This window comes from Dermacentor variabilis, chromosome 9 (genome assembly GCF_050947875.1).
Source record: "Dermacentor variabilis isolate Ectoservices chromosome 9, ASM5094787v1, whole genome shotgun sequence".
NCBI classification, from domain to species: Eukaryota; Metazoa; Arthropoda; class Arachnida; order Ixodida; family Ixodidae; genus Dermacentor; species Dermacentor variabilis.
This window is the reverse complement of record NC_134576.1, coordinates 139907877-139925540: the sequence shown is the minus strand read 5'-3', so window position 1 is coordinate 139925540 and position 17664 is coordinate 139907877.

Sequence of the window (17664 nt, the reverse complement as noted above, 5' to 3'; positions counted from 1 at the left end):
CATGTCAGCTACTCTAACCACTACACCACGGCAGATTGGTTGACTCGGTAGGAAATTAAGACAACTTAAGCCATGGAACGCAGGTGCGGCAATGTAAAAGCGACTCGGCATTTTGTGTATGCTGCGCGGAGAGAGTGTGACGCTGAGTGTACTTGAAACCATAAGCGAGTGCGAAAAGAAATCTGCCCGAGTATTTTTAGGGTGCTTTAAACTGAGGCACTACACGATGTAAACGCGTAGCGAGCTCAAACGGGGCACCTAAGACGACAGAGATACACAATTGCTCTGTCGCTTAGTGTGTCCCGTTTGAGCTACACATCGCTTCAGTTAAGTTCGTAATCTCCTTGGAACGGAAGGAACTTAGGTACTATTGACCAGCAAAATCTGGCAGTCTATCAATGACTTGCGCGTTTAATGTGTATCGCTCACTTATGGGGTGCGCACGAAGGGCACGGCTCTTCACATTCCAACTTTAAATTTCACGCAATTTTCTCACGAAGAGCCAAAGTGCTGCTTTGCATGTAGTTCAATGGACAGTGCATGAACTTCGAACTATTCACGATTTATAGACAATACAGTTTTTGCCGCATCACTGCACGACACGGACAAAAATAGCGGAGCGCATGGGGAGTAACTGTTGCCGTTCGTCCTCCCGTTGCTCTCTTTCCGACCAGGGACTAAACACTTACTCTCCAAAATTTGCACACGGCACGCACATCCATGCAGTTACTCCCTTGAGGGACGAAAGCGCCCTTTTTGGGACTAACTGCGCAGTTACTCCCGTTTTCCCCGGAATTCTTCTTAGAGTGTATGTCAAGAAATAAAACACTCAGTTGTTAGTGTTCCTACGTGCTTGTCTCGTGTCTCCCTTCTTCATGTGTTGTTTTATTCGGCGCCGTCTTTGTAAGCATAGTCCTGAGCCGTAATGACACACGCAAAACAGAAGCATTGGCCACATAACAAAGTTACTTATTTGTGGTCATTCTTTGGTAGTTGCTATTTACATTTCGTGCAATGTGTAAATTACGTGCTGTAGTTAGGCGCGGTTCAGCGCACGGAGCAGGAGCACAGCCGTAAAGGTACTGAAAGCATGACAGACAGTATCCAAAGCAGTTTTTCTTTTTTTTTCTTTAATATGTAACAGTTTCTTGGCGAGATATATGCTGCAGTGCGGGTTCCGTCACACATACATGCCAGCAGTAATAATTTTGGATGAAGTTGTACCACTTTCTACGGATTTGTGCTTGTGCTGTAGTTTAGGTTAGTAAACCAATAGCATGACAACATTCTTTCTAGTAGGAAAGTAAATTTTCACAATCTGTGCAGGTTGCTAACCAAGAGTGTAACGGTAAGAGTGCACACGATGAGCAGGCTGTATGTTCAGCTTTTAACAATCATTTCAGTAGTGTGTTCACAACGGATGCCGGTTGTCTGCCTTCTTTTTAAATGAATTTTTCTTCCATTCTCGATATTGTTATTTCTGAGAATGGTACACGTCACTTACTGTTCAAAATTGATGGAAAAAGATCCCCCGGTCCAGATGGCATACCAAATGCTTTCTTAAAACGTTATGCCAAGTGGTGTTTGAAATACTTGGAAATTTTGTTTAGTAAACCGCTTCAGGATCCAATGCTTCCCGATGACTGGAAAACAGCAATAATCAAACCCTTACACAAATCGGGAAACGATAATTGCATAAACAACTATCGACCTATTTCTCTGACTTCGACAACATGCAAAAACTTTGAACACATAATCTATAAGCATGTAATCGGTTTACTTGATGAGCATTGCGTATTGACAAACACTCAACACGGATTTCGGCAGGGCTTTTCCACAACCACTCAGTTAGTAGAGACGATTCACGATTTTGCCAACACAATAAATAATAGAAAACAAACCGACGCTATATTCATAGATTTCAGTAAAGCATTCGACAAAGTAGCCCACAGCAAATTACTTTACAAATTAAGTTTTATACTTAGAAAGGATAAGCTATTAAAATGGATACAAGCGTGCCTAACCAACCTTTTCCAATTCGTTAGGATAAACCAGACTTCCTCCAACACATTGCTTGTTGCTTCTGGCGTTCCGCAGGGATCCGTGCTGGGTCCTCTTTTATTCCTGCTTTATTTAAATGACATTGGCAATAACCTATCTGTAATAAGTAAACTTTACGCGGATCACTGTATACTATATGACGAAATTGGCTCACCCCAAGATCAAATCAGGCTAAATAGTGACTTTGGCAAAATAGTTGCATGGTGCCATCAATGGCAAATGGCTATTAACTATGAAAAAACCGTCTTTATGAAAATAACACTAAGGAAAAAGCCCCTTCTCTTCCAGTATTTTGCCCAGAGCACTTATATCTCCGAAGTATCTCACTCTAAATATCTCGGTATACACATATCTCACAATATTTCCTGGTCAAAACATACTGACACTGTAATGGCTAATTGTCTTCGCAAATTGTTCCCCCTCAGATGGTCGCTAAAATTCTCCACACCAGCTGTCCGCCTCCTAGCATAATATACAATAGTTCGTCTTACTTTAGAATATGCAATAATCATTTGGGACCCCTACACAAAAACAAATATTGAAAAATTAGAAACAATTCAAAACAAAGAACGCTGTCCTATTTATCTACAATTATTACGGTCGAACTTCTATGACAGAGCTCCTTAAACGTAGTGGCTTCTCTTCGATTACAGAACAAAATCGTGTTTACCGATTAAAATTATTTTTTCAGCTAATGAATGGCCACTACCATATTGATACCTCACACATCTTAACACCTTTAACTGGTTATGCTACTCGTCATAAACCCTCCCTAGCACTAACCCCATTAACACCGCACAGCAAGTGCTTCAAATACTCTTATTTTACAAGAAGAGTAGTTGATTGGAATGAATTTCCCGATGAACTCATTACATAAAATTCTTTATCCCGTTTTCAGGCGCACCTGCATTCATGACTCAACCGCACATGGTTTATTTGCTCCTTTTTTCATGCATTCTGTCCTTTTGCCATGTTGAATTCAAGCGTCGGCATGATTGCTTGAACTGTACATTTGTATGAATGTATTGTATGTTCATACCCTACTAAGATCTTGTAAAAGATCGCAGTATCTATAAATAAATGAAATAAAAATAAAAAAGTACAGCGTTCGTGAAAGTTTAGGAAGGGGTTGAAGGTGTTGAAGAAGTATGCGGCATATTTCTTCACGCACGTACACGCACACGCATACATGCCCGCGCACCCAGAGGTACATATTGTGACGTGTAGAAAGACACAGACGAAAGAGGCTATTTACAGGCTATTTACACTGGAACCAGGCAGCCAGGCCGACATTCGGCCGCGCCAAGGCACAGACCAACTTCATCGTCGTTCTCGCGGCTGCTCGTCTCCTGAGCATCTCCCGATAATATAATAATAACGTAATACTAATAATATAATAATATAGTAATAATATAATAATATAATAATATCGTAATGCTACCCCCCGGCGGCAAAAGCGTCGTCAAGGTGCTGTTAAATATCCAAGGCGCGTGGAGAGTTGTAGGGCTTGAGTCGGGCGACGTGGACAATGTCACTGGTTGTCACAGCTGAGGACGTAGTGGGCGTGGCTAGAACAATTTCATAGGTGACATCAGCCACTTGGCGGGGCACGTGATATTGGGCCTGTATAACAGGAAAGCAGTTTCTCACGAAGGCCAACTTTACGCGATGGTGACCAAAGCAACACGAGGGTACCGGGCACAAAATGGACATTACGGTGACGGAGGTCGTAGCGTTGCTTCTGTTTGTCTTGAAACATTTGTAGACGAACGCGCGTAAGTTGACGAGCATGGTCAGCACGGGCGATTGCATCACGGGCATAAGCGCTAGTTGAAGCTGTGGTGGACGGAAGCACAGTGTCTAGTAGTAGCGTCGGTTCTCGGTCATACAAGAGGTAAAACGGGGAAAAACCAGCAGTTTCGAGACGGGAAGAGTTGTACGCAAAGGTATTGTAAGGTAGAGCAAGGTCCCAGTCGCGGTGGTCGTCTGAAACGTATTATGATAGCATGTCTGTAAGGGAGCGGTTCAAACGTTTAGTGAGGCCGTTCGTTTGAGGGTGGTAGGAGGTGGTAAATTTGTGCTGTATGGAGCAGGCCCGCATGATGTCGTCAATGACTTTGGCCAAAAACGTAGGGCCACGGTCTGTTAGCAATTGATGCGCCAACACAATTGCTAAGCAATTCATCTAAGCCAACACGATGGAAGGGCTCGGCAGGGATGTCGAGCGGCTGCAAGTAACCAGAGGGGAGCTGGGAAGACTTCTTGCGTCGTTGGCAAAGTTCACAAGCGGCGACATTACATCGTACGGAACGGGCAAGGCCCGGCCATTAAAAACAGTGACGTACACGGTCATAGGTTCGAGACACGCCGAGGTGCCTTGCCGTTGGTGCGTTGTGAAGCTCTTCTAGAACGGTTGAGCGGAGGGGTTTAGGTATGACAAGTAGGAACTCGGAACCATCCGGATGAAGGTTACGACGGTACATAGTACTGTCGCGGACGACGAAGAGGCTTAGAGTCGCATCGGCCGGAGAGTGTCCAAAACGGTCGACGAGTGCTCTGATCTCCCGATAATATCGTAATAATATCGTAAGTACAAATAGGAACACTAGGAACACAGGCCTCGCAAGCTTTACTAAGCTCGTTAAAACTTATTGTAGATTAGGCAGATTACCCACGAGTGTGCCCTCGAAATTATTGGAACACGTCATTTATTCACACATTACCAAGTAGTTTCTAATCTCTGTTGGCTTCTTTCACCCACAGCAACATGTCTTTCAAAAAGGTTTATAATGTGAGACGCAGTTTGCCTTTTTTATTTATTACGTCAGCTCCAGCATTGATAACAATATTCTCATAAACGCCCTGTTCCTGGACTTCGAGAAAGCCTTCGACAAGGTGGCCCACAAACTGCTATTTCTTAACCTTAACGTAAATCTTAACCCCTTTGTATTTGATTCGCTGTGCGAAGTCTGTACTAATGGGCACACTTCCTCGTTAGCACCTGTTATATCCGGAGTTTTTCAAGGCACCGTCCTCGGACCACTACTTTTTCTAATCTTCATCAATCAGCTATCGACTAGCATCTCCTGCTGTATTCGCCTTTTCGCAGGCAATTGCGTCCTTTACCGTCGTATCCATAGCTTCCATGATATCAATGAGCTTCAAAACAATTTACTAACGTTTGAAAATTGGTTAAAACATGGTTAATATCTTAGAATGTCAGAATAACTTCACAGGTCTCGTTCTTCCGCTGAGCTTTCTACCAAGCACATAAGTACGTCGTTTCTGGCTCCGAGTTATCTAAAGTGTCATCAGTGTCAAGTACCTGGGTATGACAGTGATTCATGATCTCAGCTGGTCGCGTCATATAGCAAGTGTAACAAACGAAGCTAACCGTGTCCTTGGATATGTACGGCGTAATTTTAAGTTTACCCTTGTCACGTAAAACTGCTAATGTACCAAATGTTTGTTCGTCCCAAGCTGGAATACGCATGCGCAGTTTAGGACCCGCATCAGATTAACGTACAAAAACCTTTAGAGTCCATCCAAAATCGCACTATTAGATTTGTTTTCTCAGATTATTCTCACTATTCCAGCGTCTCGGAACTAAAACATAAAGCTAATCTTCTCCGTCTTGAGTCACGCAGAAAAATAGTGCGTCTCTCCCTCTACCAGAAATTTTATAACTCGTCTCGCTCTCTCGATTGTCATACCTGGTCATTGCCTTTCCTTCCGCAACAGTCATGCTGAAGCTATATACCCACCATCTCCGCGCACTACTGCGCACCTGAACTCATTTTCCCTTCCGATAGCGAACGACTGGAGTCATCTGCCCACCTACGCTGCGCACCACCACAATCGTAGCCACTTCATGTCATTCATCGAAGACCTCGCGCAAATGTAACAACGTACCCCTCATGTAAGACCCCGCACCACAGAAATGTGCGGTTTCATTATATAGCTAAAAAAGGAATTGCTTTTTTTTTGCCGTGGATATGTTCATAAACTTAAGGTAAGTGTGTATTTCATGAAAACGATTCCGTCTCCTTCGCAAGGATGCAAGGCAGCACCTAAAGCGGTCATGCGAGGCGGGCGCTATTTCAAGAAGACAAAGCCATGTTCTGGGGTCAACGCGGTGTTACGTTGAAGAGTGGTTCAGCCTAAAAATATTCTTCCTGTAGTTACCGTCACTTACGCGCGCCCTGCAAAGTGTTCCAGTCTGGCGACACCATACACAGTAAAAGGCGCAGCAGTAAATTGCTCTTCCCGTCTATTGCGGCTTCCGGAAAGGCCGACTAATCAAATAACAAGGTGCCGAGAAACCTAACACGTTCCACTATAAGCGGTTTGGCAGAGCTTGACGATGTACAGTACATACCGCTGAGGGTGCTGCCAAAGAGACGCTGACAGGTAGCGCTTTCAGTGTCCTGTTAACGAAGGCCGTCGTTCAGGAAAGCAGACACAGGTGCCTCGTCCTAAATGTCGGCTTGTCAAAGCCTGAAGTGCTGTCAACACCACGTGGCGTACCGTGGGCGGTAGCATCTCTGAGAAAGCGAGAAGCCACTAGCCGAATTCTGAGCCTAAGTGAGATAAAAAGACAAGGAATCATTAATTCATAATGGAGGGATCTTGAAGCGCACCAGCACGCACACCAAAACTCAATGTGTCCTTTCTGCTTTTCCGTTCTCATTTTGTGTGTGGGATGGTGCTATTCAAGATCTGTTCATTAGCAACTTCAACCAGCTAACCCGTTCTCACGATCGTGTTGACTGAATAGTGCAAAAGAAATTTGCGTCTGGGCTGTGCGAACGTTGTAGTGTGGCGGTGTGTTCTTTCTGAAGCTTTAATTCAGCAGATGCTCTGTTGCGCATGTTGCGTGGTGCATTTCCAGTTTGTCGGTGCATTCAAAGAGCATTTATCTCCATTGGAGTCGTCGAGTTTGGCAGTGAGCAAGGAGAGCTCGTTACACAACTTTCATGCTGCTGTAGGCGGAAGAAAGAACAAGAGAAAGTAAGCACTCGTGGAAAACCATGGTTTTGGAGTCGGCTGTCCGGAAGAAGTCTCGAGATATACCTGTAGATGGATGCGAAAAGGGTTGTGAGGTGGTACGGGATTCGTCGGCTGCAATTCTTCGTGCGAACTCAGTCGCGTCTCCAGAGTCACTACGCCTTTTCGTGAGACGGGCGTTTATCATTGCTTGAGGCTTAAGGAAACCGACAACCGTTATTTATGATATCCATTAATTATTTAATTCAACGGAAAACTTATAGCTCAGAGTGTGTACTCGGGCAGTGGTAATGTGGATAACGTCTTGTAAAATTTTCTTATGAGAATTTTTCGATCGGAAGCCGCGGTAGTGTTGATGCATTCCTTTGCTGAAAACGGTGAGGGGTGAGCGAGATAGCGATTGCGCGCCGGCATTGGTGAATACCAGACCGAAAGTGCGGCCATAGCCGTAAGAAATTTATTTGGTTAATGAAATCCATGTTCATGCGGTTAATGTTTCCTGAAATGCTGAATTATTTATGCAATATTAGCTACGTGTTTCGTGGTTCCGTCTCCAACTGCTTTCGTAATATACAAGTCAAATCAAGTTCGTTTTTGCGAAGCCAAGCCAAGCTTTGGAACGCAAGGCGGTGCTGTTAATACAGCGAGCTGTACGTGAACTCGTGATTCGGAGTTGAGCGTGTTGCCGTTCGGAAGCGTGTCACCTGTTCAAAACCTGCGCGAGCTGGAGCAAAGAAATTTAGCTCGAATCTGCGATCGGAAACTTACATTCCTTCCTTCTTTTCCTCCCTACATTCACAGCGAACTGGACGTGCGTCTTGTTAAGCTCTCTGAGTTTCCTTGCTTCTATTTCTAGACATCAATGTGAACTAGAGCGTGAAACAGCATAACGTGCGCCGCAATGCAATAGAGAACGCTATGGCTCCGCCGATTCACCTGTTGCTACGTGGCAGCGCCCTTTGTGAGCGTGAATTTAATTTTTAGTGTGCAATGCGCAGCAAACAAAGTGAGAACGCCTACGAAACACAAAGGATGTGATTTTAAACACTATGTATGGTGCACTTAATAACTGCCGACTTACGTAGAGTAGTCTGGGGTCACGTGGTCATAGCCCAGCACTAATACTACCGCATCACCGCAAAGCGTCGTCACAAAGAATTTTTGATTACTTTCTGTGCCAAGGTAAAGGTGTAACTTCTGCGTGAACAGCAAACAACATTTTCGATTTTTTAATTATACAGATCCTATATATGCAGATCACAGATACCTACATATCAAAAGATATGCCGACATATGGGAGTTTTGGACGTCCCAAATTCCCAAGTGTCAGCATATCTTTATCGGTGCCTCCACCCCACAGGATTTTGCTACTTCTGTATACCACCGCGACGACGCCTATGCCGATCTCCTGAGCTTAACGTCCCTCTAAGGACCAACCTGCTCCGATACACCGCGTCTGGTCCTTCTCTCCTCGTTCTTTCCCACAGATTCCATGTCGCCATTTTAATCACCTGAAAAATTTGCCGGTGCACTGCTGCTAGGTCACTCAGGTCATTATTTCAACTCATGTCCCTTCGAATGCTAACGTGCTGACTGGCTAACCGGACCATTCTAAAACAATAAACGCACGCCGCCGGCACCAAAGGTTTCTATTTCAGTTCCCTGAAGGCTTACCATTTTCTTCCTCCCCCAGCTTCCCACCGCTCTCTCACTGTGGTTTTTTCTCCTGCCGCCTCCCGCCTCTCCTGCTCTTAATAAAAATTTAGACCGCTAAAATCACAAAAGACGTAGAAAAATAAAAACACACCACAGGGGCTCACTCACAACTGATGTTTAATGCACGTATGGAAAAATACATATATATAAAATGGACGATTCGTGCATGTCAAGATGAGGTATAAAAACAGCATGCATCTAAGGCACGTGTAAATATCGATTAATAAAATTGAAGCCTTTATCATGTAGTAGGCCGCCATTGGAATCTGAACCTGGCAACGTTTAACGTTAGAACGCTATCTAGTGAGGCGAGTCTAGCAGTGTTATTGGAGGAATTAGAGGGTAGTAAATGGGATATAATAGGGCTCAGTGAGGTTAGGAGGACAAAAGAAGCATATACAGTGCTAAAAAGCGGGCATGTACTGTGTGACCGGGGCTTAGCAGAGAGACGAGAACTAGGAGTCGGATTCCTGATTAATAAGGAAATAGCTGGTAACATACAGGAATTCTATAGCATTAACGAGAGGGTGGCAGGTCTTGTTGTGAAACTTAATAAGAGGTACAAATTGAAGGTGGTACAAGTCTACGCCCCTACATGCAGTCATGATGACCAGGAAGTCGAAAGCTTTTATGAAGACGTGGAATCGGCGATGGGTAAAGTCAAAACAAAATACACTATACTGATGGGCGACTTCAATGCCAGGGTAGGCAAGAAGCAGGCTGGAGACAAGTCAGTGCGGGAATATGGCATAGGCTCTAGGAATAGCAGAGGAGAATTATTAGTAGAGTTTGCAGAACAGAATAATATGCGGATAATGAACACCTTTTTCCGCAAGCGGGTTAGTCGAAAGTGGACGTGGAGGAGCCCGAATGGTGAGACTAGAAATGAAATCGACTTCATACTCTGCGCGAACCCTGGCATCATACAAGATGTAGACGTGCTCGGCAAGGTACGCTGCAGTGACCATAGGATGGCAAGAACTCGAATTAGCCTAGACTTGAGGAGGGAACGGAAGAAACTGGTACACAAGAAGCCAATCAATGAGTTAGCGGTAAGAGGGAAACTAGAGGAATTCCGGATCAAGCTACAGAACAGGTACTCGGCTTTAACTCAGGAAGAGGACCTTAGTGTTGCAGCAATGAACGACAATCTCATGGGCATCATTAAGGAGTGCGCAATAGAGGTCGGTGGTAACGCCGTTATACAGGAAACCAGTAAGCTATCGCAGGAGACGAAAGATCTGATCAAGAAACGCCAATGTATGAAAGCCTCTAACCCTACAGCTAGAATTGAACTGGCAGAACTTTCTAAGTTAATCAACAAGCGTAAGACAGCGGACATCAGAAACTATAATATGGATAGAATTGAACAGGCTTTTAGGAACGGAGGAAGCCTAAAAACAGTGAAGAAGAAACTAGGAATAGGCAAGAATCAGATGTGTGCGTTAAGAGACAAAGCCGGCAATATCGTTACTAATATGGATGAGATAGTTCAAGTGGCTGAGGAGTTCTATAGAGATTTATACAGTACCAGTGGCACCCACGACGATAGTGGAAGAGAGAATAGCCTAGAGGAATTCGGAATCCCACAGGTAACGCCAGAAGAAGTAAAGAAAGCCTTAGGAGCTATGCAAAGGGGGAAGGCAGCTGGGGAGGATCAGGTAACAGCAGATTTGTTGAAGGATGGTGGTCAGATTGTTCTAGAGAAACTGGCCACCCTGTATACGCAATGCCTCATAACCTCGAGCGTACCGGAATCTTGGAAGAACGCTAACATAATCCTAATCCATAAGAAAGGGGACGCCAAAGACTTGAAAAATTATAGACCGATCAGCTTACTGTCCGTTGCCTACAAAGTATTTACTAAGGTAATCGCAAATAGAATCAGGAACACCTTAGACTTCTGTCAACCAAAGGACCAGGGAGGATTCCGTAAAGGCTACTCAACAATAGACCATATTCACACTGTCAATCAAGTGATAGAGAAATGTGCAGAATATAACCAACCCTTATATATAGCTTTCATTGATTACGAGAAAGCGTTTGATTGAGTCGAAACCTCAGCAGTCATGGAGGCATTACGGAATCAGGGTGTAGATGAGCCACATTTAAAAATACTGGAAGATATCTATAGCGGCTCCACAGCCACCGTAGTCCTCCACAAAGAAAGCAACAAAATCCCTATAAAGAAAGGCGTCAGGCAGGGAGATACGATCTCTCCAATGCTATTCACAGCATGTTTACAGGAGGTATTCAGAGGCCTGGAGTGGGAAGAATTGGGGATAAAAGTTGATGGAGAATACCTTAGCAACTTGCGATTCGCTGATGATATTGCCTTGCTTAGGAACTCAGGAGACCAATTGTAATGCATGCTCACTGACCTGGAGAGGCAAAGCAGAAGGGTGGGTCTGAAAATTAATCTGCAGAAAACTAAAGTATTGCTTAACAGTCTCGGAAGAGAACAGCAGTTTACGATAGGTAGCGAAGCACTGGAAGTGGTAAGGGAATACATCTACTTAGGGCAGGTGGTGACCACGGATCCGGATCATGAGACTGAAATAACCAGAAGAATAAGAATGGGCTGGGGTGCGTTTGGCAGGCATTCTCAAATCATGAACAGCAGGTTGCCACTATCCCTCAAAAGGAAAGTGTATAATAGCTGTGTGTTACCAGTACTCACATATGGGGCAGAAACCTGCAGGCTTACGAAAAGGGTTCTGCTGAAATTGAGGACGACGCAACGAGCTATGGAAAGAAGAATGATGGGTGTAACGTTAAGGGATAAAAAAAGAGCAGATTGGGTGAGGCAACAAACGCGGGTAAACGACATCTTAGTTGAAATCAAGAAAAAGAAATGGGCATGGGCCGGACATGTAATGAGGAGGGAAGATAACCGATGGTCACTAAGGGTTACGGACTGGATTCCAAGGGAAGGGAAGCGTAGCAGGGGGCGGCAGAAAGTTAGGTGGGCGGATGAAATTAAGACGTTTGCAGGGACAACATGGCCACAATTAGCACATGACCGGGGTAGTTGGAGAAGTATGGGAGAGGCCTTTGCCCTGCAGTGGGCGTAACTAGGCTGATGATGATGATGATGAATAAGGATGGTTGGCTTACACGCAGCGCGGCATTTATGGTGATATGATAGGCTTCCGAGATTTCTCGTGTGGTTTGGTTAGGGTGACAGAACAAAATGACTCTGTTTTCCGAGATGGGTTTACAAATACACGATTTACAATGTAAGGCGAGATGAGAGGATGGCGCGTCGTTTAATGAATTCCTGTGTTCTCTTAGGCGTATGTTCACACATCTGCCTGTTCGGCCAATGTACATATGAACCACAGCTTAGGGGAATTCTGTATACTATTGCTGAGACAGAATCGACAAAACGATTTACATGTTTCTGGCTGCAACCTATATCACCCACTGACGTGCCCTTCTGTGCACAATGGAGCAAACGCGACTAAGCCTGTGTGGTGCAGAAAATGCCACCCGAACACCATAACGCTTTGCTACCTTTTTTAGGCCATGCTAAATTTCTATGCGCGCAGGTGATAGCCGCCAATTTTTCGTTTCCTTCGTTTTGAACAGAAGGAAGACGGCCGCATTTTTTTTTTGCTTTTCAATGCACACGAGCTTTTCACAAACTGATGTGATGAGGTACATAGGGTAACCCGCGGCCTTAAGGCGTTCCACTTGCATTCGAAAACTCGTGCTCAACTTTCTGCACCACACAGGCTTAGTCGCATTTCGTTCATTGTGCACAGAAGGGCACAGGCCACGCCAGTGGGTGATATAGGTTGCAGCCAGAAACATGTTAATCGCTTTGCCGATTGTGTCTCAGCAATAGTATACAGAATTCCCCTAAGCTGTGGTCATATGTACTACATTGGCCAAACAGGCAGATGTGTCAACATACGCCTAAGAGAACAGAGAAATTCATTAAACGGCGCCCTATCCTCTCATCTCGCCTTACATTGTAAATCATGTCTGTGTAAACCTATCTTCGAAAACGCGGTCATTTTGTTCTGTCACCCTAACCAAACCACACGAGAAATCTCGGAAGCCTATCATATCGCCAAAAAAGGCCGCGCTGTGTGTAAGCCAACCATCATTATTACAACGTGATAAAGAATTCAATTTTATTAATCGATATTCACATGTGCCTTAGATGCATGCTGTTTTTATACTTCATCTTGACATGCACGAATCGTCCATTTTGTATATATGTATTTTTCCATACGTGCATTAAACATCAGTTGTGACTGAGCCCCTGTGGTGTGCTTTTATTTATTTAAGTCTTTGGTGATTTTAGCGCTCTAAATTTTTATTAATAGGCGTTACCAACTAGCCCACCTATCCATCCTTTTTCTCCCGCTCTGTTCCGCTTGCCTCCCAACACCTCCCGCAACAATCTCTAGAAACACCAAACGACAGCGCTCCTTTTCTTTTCATTCTTTTACTTTACAGCTAGCTGCCGCCGACAACTAGCACACGTGATGACATCCTACTAACTCGTTAAAACTAACCCAACGAGAATGACAAGACCGCCTTTGACAAAGATAGGTCCAGCTATCGAAATATTGGTCAGCCTTGCTGAGGTTCTTTATCCATCTCTGTGTACCTTGCTCTCAGCCTTACGCCGTGGACCCTACGAACGACTTGTCGCGGAAACACGGGAAATTTACCATTGGGCAGTTCAGACAGGACATGACATCGTATTTCAATGGTTGCCAAGTTGTTGTTGTATCCATGGAAATGAGCAAGCAGACGCAGCCGCTGGACCTTCACTATCAGTACCGATTGCGTCGCTATTCCGACGCCAAGAACATACGCAGCGGGAAAGCTCCGTATGCTTGCTCGCGGGCTTGCGCTGGTGCAATGAAATTCGGCAGACTTTAAAAACCAGCGCCTTTGTTCCCTGGATCCTGATCTGAAGCTCCGCCTTCCACATGGCTTACCACGACGGGAAGTAACTCTCATCTGTCGCCTATGGCTTGTAGTAGCTTTTACCAACGCGTACTCTTACCTCATCGGAATGGCCGCATGTCCAGATCGTCAAGTTTGCGGGTGCAAAAAGACAATAGCGCACCTTCTGTGGGATTGTCGTCGTTTCAATGCACAAGAAAACGTCATTAGCACCATGCTCGATAGGATTGACAACGCTCTCTTTACTGAAGGCAGAATTTTTGGACACAGGTCCCAGCCGACCTCGGCACGTACTGCTTTAAAAGCGCTAGTGTGATTTTTAAAGACAACGGGGCTCATTGAAAAACTATAGAATGTGTGAACTGATACGCCCTTTCTTTTCCTTTTTTAAATCTTCTCTTGCTTTCTGATCTTCTTTGCCCTTACTTCATCCCCCAGTGCAGAGTAGCCAACCGGACAGTTAATCTGGTTGACCACTCTGCCTTTCACCTCGTGTTTTCCTTCCTTCCTTCTTTGTGTACCTTCTGTACCATTGGGACGAAATAGTACTGTGTTTATCTTCTACTGACCGTCTGGATGTATGTTTCGGCAACGTTTCTCTGATAAGTAGGCTTTATAAGTTCTCGGAACTCCAATGGGTCAGTACAGTGTCGGCAAATTTACTTACTGGCAGCGTATGCCTGTGCAGGGTTTTCTTCGTCTAGGCCACCGCCGATGTCATGCTGAACACGCGCAGCCTCATCTGGTCACCAATGTCAGAGCCTTGTTCCTCAGGGATATCACTCCCACTTATGTTTTCCTTATAGATCCTCTCGCCTCAACCTCAAACTTCTCGTTTTTGTTTCACAGCGCACATCTGATTTTCTGCCCGCCCAGTCTGCGGTCTCTGTTACTGAGTTAGGGCCAGATAAACGAGTATTGTTCTAGCGACCCAAAAGAGACGCGAGGTCTCAGTTGAAGGAGGCGCTGGGCGCGACACAATCAAATAAAAGAGTACGGATCGCCGCGACCGAGCGGTCACTGCAGCAGGTCGGGAGCACGTAATGGGCGCCGTCTTTCCTTCTTCCTTGCGGTAGAATGAAAGTGGCGGCATGGGTTGGTAGCAGAACGGTTAGCGAACGAACGCTGGTTGACACAGACTCCTTAATTAGAAATGGTGAGTCAAGAACACTCACCTGAACAGCATTCGAGTTTCAGGACCTCTTGCCGCACCACCAGATACCTGCAACCCACAAAAGAATGAGACCGAGGTATGGCGTTATAAATAACTCAGCAGGCAGTGCAATATGGTAGCCCGTAGTATGTGTAGTTGAGATGTGCGTATTTGACGTTTATGCACGGGCTGCGAAAAAAAGAAAGAGAAACGGACTGAAGTGCTCCCATCTTCGCCTTCGTTCCCCAGAGTGGTTCTTCCGACCTTCGCGTTATCGGACCCCAGTGCATGGCCAAGTTGGGCTAATGCGATTCAGTGATTCGCAGCGATTGCGCTACGTCCCGGCGTATATCGCATAACCTTGCGCAGGTGTGAAAAGCAGGCTCCTTGTGAATTTATTGGGCAGTTTTGGACGTCCGCAACAGCTCTGCCTACGCAGGAAACCCGTGGAGGTGGCAGTGCGCATGCGCAGTACGCAGGAGCACGCACGGTCTCTTGTGTGCGCCCGCAGCTTTTCAAAAGCGCAGCGTTTCAAAAGCTGTGTGTGTGTGTGTGTGCGCGCACACACGTACGCACCGGTTCACGCACGCACGTAAAACACACACACACGCGCGCTCAAAAACAGGCAGACATACATTTAAGGTTGGATGGACAACAGGCAGACGAATCGTGCTAGCCGTTCTCGTGGTATAACTGAAAATTGAGACAAAAGGATTAATTACCTCCATAAACGTCGTTGGCGATGCATTCGTGGCCGATATTATTTTTTATCCTCCAGAAAGGAGCAAGAAATTGAATGGCCATGAATAAAAGAAATGTCGACGCCAACAAGATCTCTGTGACTTTCAGTTGGATCGTTTATCCCGATGCACACCTAGAATGCTGCTGTGTGTCGCGCGCAGCGTCAGAAGTATAACAATAAATATGCCATGCACACCAAATGTACGATTAGCGCAAGCGTTTTGCTTCTTTCTTAGAAATTTACGTGCAGTTACAGTCTGAGCAGAAGCGCCTTTTGTGCCCCCGTGAGAGAGTGAACAATCTACGACCCTTGTCATTGAGAATGTTAGGCTGCGACCGGCCTAAACCGGATCACGAGTGGCTACTCCTTCCGCTTCACTCTTGGTGCAGTCGCTGTTTTTTCTCTGCCATTACCCATAGTCTCATGACACCTGAAGAAATCTCACAGACTCACTCACTCACTCACTCACTCACTCACTCACTCACTCACTCACTCACTCACTCACTCACTCACTCACTCACTCACTCACTCACTCACTCACTCACTCACTCACTCAATCAATCAATCAATCAATCAATCAATCAATCAATCAATCAATCAATCAATCAATCAATCAACTTTACCGATCAATAAATGTTTGTTTCAGTTCTCAGGAACAGCCATGGGACCATTGTACTGGCGCACTGTTATCATTCTTTTCCACTGTGCATGAAAAAATGACCGTTTTATAGCATGTATGAAACACGCATGCACGACTCGCTGGCATGGAGCATGATAGACAGTTATTTGCAGTTCATGCGCCCACATAACATCTATTGGATAAATAATAATAATAATAATAATAATAATAATAATAATAATAATAATAATAATAATAATAATAATAATAATAATAATAATAATAATAATAATAATAATAATAAGAAGAAGAAGAAGAAGAAAAAGAAGAAACATTTCAGGGAGAATGAGAAGTCTTGGACTGAGCAAACGAGCCCCAAGAAAACGTTGGTTTCCCCCCTGTTTTTCTTTATGTCCAACATTCTTATTACAGCGCTGGGATTTTCAGCATTCGTTGAACCAGAAAAGATTCGAACTCTCTATCTTTATTTTGTTTTGCCTCTCTTTCTTCTCAGACATAGAAACTCGCTACATTGCGCGAAAAAAGAAAAGAAGTTATTTAAGCTGCGTCATGCTCTTTTTCACCTAGCGTTCTCCGAATACCCATATCACCCGTATAAAGGAGCAGCTTGCTTTCCAATCACGATGTCCGATTTCCTGCCAGATCACAGAAGTGCGGGGTCGGAAAATGAAGAGAGTAGCTACGAGGATCCAAGAACGGCAGCCGTGAAGAAATCGTTTGGTCGCAGTAGCAGCATCCTTGTCGGATACTTGGCAAACGCTGCTAACAGGAACGGCATCAGCATGAGGCAGGGAAAGATAAGAGAATAAACTTATGCCATGCTTGTTCCATTAAGGTGAACATGGCATGCCTGATCAAAGCGAAGAGCAAATGTAAGCTGCGCACCGGCGTGATCCTTGCGAAGAGGCCCATCGCGCGATGATAGCGCGCACCTGTAGTGAGCCTCGCACTGCAGGTGTAAGCAAGCAAAGGTTTCCCGCGTAATGAGAACTGGCGGTACATGAGTAGACTCGGTGATATGGCTTTTTGTTTTCAGAGAGACTGATTAGACACTCCGATTGGAGCCATTGAATAATGATGTCGTTTACTATTGTCCCCCTTTCCCTCGTGGTGTCTCCCTGTGAAGACGCGGCGTACTTTTGAATGTTCTGACTGGTGACGAAAAGAATCAAAAGACTACCTGTGACATGGCACTGGATGTAACCTTAGCACTCTTCTAACCGAAAACAGTGTCATAATTTACTGCAGCATGGACAGTAAGGCAAAAAGAAAAAAAATATTTTAAGAGGCGCACTACCAGGCTTAACGAGAAGTTCGATCAGTTGCTCTGATAAACCTAGTATATTATTTGATGCTTTTGCATGTATCAGAATGCGCTCAAGTCAATAACTACAGGCGAATCTACTTGCAGCCAGC